At 49.9% G+C, this 1,339-nt stretch overlaps 1 long non-coding RNA gene across 2 annotated transcripts; it reads right to left on the bottom strand.

Moving 5' to 3' along the window:
- Positions 1–310: 310 nt before the first annotated feature.
- On the bottom strand, positions 311–1,116 carry LOC113982935. Of its 2 annotated transcripts, none has more exons than XR_005564518.1 (3): positions 1,078–1,116; positions 455–528; positions 311–350 (listed from the first exon to the last, which is right to left on the bottom strand). It is a non-coding gene; the product is annotated as an uncharacterized LOC113982935 (long non-coding RNA). The 2 variants fall into 2 exon arrangements; XR_005564517.1 differs by having other exon boundaries at positions 312–350; positions 459–528.
- Positions 1,117–1,339: the final 223 nt, after the last annotated feature.

Genomic DNA, 1,339 nt, shown 5'->3' with positions numbered 1-1,339 from the left:
GGAGAGACATTAGAGCACACTGCCCAGGGAAGCTGAGCCTGCCCCATCCCTGCAAGTGTTCCAGGCCAGGCTGGACGGGACTCGCAGCAACCGGGGACAGTGGAAGGTGTCCCTGCCCACGGAAGGCAGGCTGGCCTTTGAAGGTCCCCTTCAAACCAAATCGCTCTGGGATTTCCCTCCAAAATCACTCCCCAAGAGACACAGCGAGCAAAGCAGAGGGACTGCACTCCCCGCTTTTCTTACCTGCAGGCACACACAGCACAGCACAGCACGTTGGACAGAAAAGCCACGGGGTTAGTCCTGCCAGAGGCGTCCGGCACACCCACGGCGACCGAAGGGAAACAGGGAGCCTGGGAACACGGAGTAAAAGACACCTTAATTAGGACCACACCGAGCACTAGCCAGGTCATTCCCACAGACAGCTTCACCGTCCGGTCACACAAAAAGCACTGACCTACCAGGGCCTCAGTTAGGATGGCTCCTGACGCTGACACCTCCGTTTGCCCCGGGGGGTCAAGAAGAACATCCCTGGGAAGAAGTCACCCCCAACAACAAAAAGGCAAAATTAGTGAAGCACGGGGTCCTCTTCTGACTAGATTGCCACCAGCATTCCATAGCAAATGCCACGACTATTCTGTTACAGACGAGAAAACCCTGTTCTCCCAAACAAACAGCCAGGAGATTTATGGGCACGCCTGAAAATTTCCTGTGAGGAACTTTTTGTAACTAAGGAGCAGGTGCTATCTTGAGTTGAAGGCATCAATTTGACAGACACTTAGTACAGCAAACTCTTCAGCAGAGCAATGAATTGCTGCCTATTTGAACAGCAGGGGAGAGAAAATGACGGTCGAAGGGAAGACAAGAAAAGCAGAACTGCAATCAGCAGCCTTTTTCTTTTGTACTCTCTCCCGAGAAAGTCTAGTTTGTCTGTTCTAATAATTCTATGCCCTTTTCTACATGAAACTTAGACCAAGGCTGAAAAAACAACTAGAAAAACACGGAGAGAAACTTTTTAGAATTTCACGTGATTTTCCCAAACCGACCCCAGAAAAGCAGAACTGGGTAGAATGTGCTCACCTCGAGGCCTTTGGTCTTTTTTTCCATAAGCTTCGTCACCTGATTGAAAAAGCAGAGTAGACTCGGTATTTAGGCTCACAACAGGAAAACTTCCCCTTCGTTTCCTAAAATAAACTACATTAATTTGCACAGCTGCAGGCGCGTCTCCAGCTGTTAAAGCCTTTCAGCTTTTCAGAGGGTGAGAATGCCCTGCTAAGGAAGGCTGAAAAATGCTGAGAGCCTGCCCAGGTCAAAGAGCCCCTTGATTTTGTCTGTGTTCCAG

This window comes from Pipra filicauda, unplaced genomic scaffold (assembly GCF_003945595.2).
Source record: "Pipra filicauda isolate LSUMZ 115617 unplaced genomic scaffold, ASM394559v2 scaffold1142_size26538_pilon, whole genome shotgun sequence".
Lineage (NCBI taxonomy): Eukaryota > Metazoa > Chordata > Aves > Passeriformes > Pipridae > Pipra > Pipra filicauda.
This window is presented reverse-complemented; position numbering and strand designations above follow the sequence as displayed.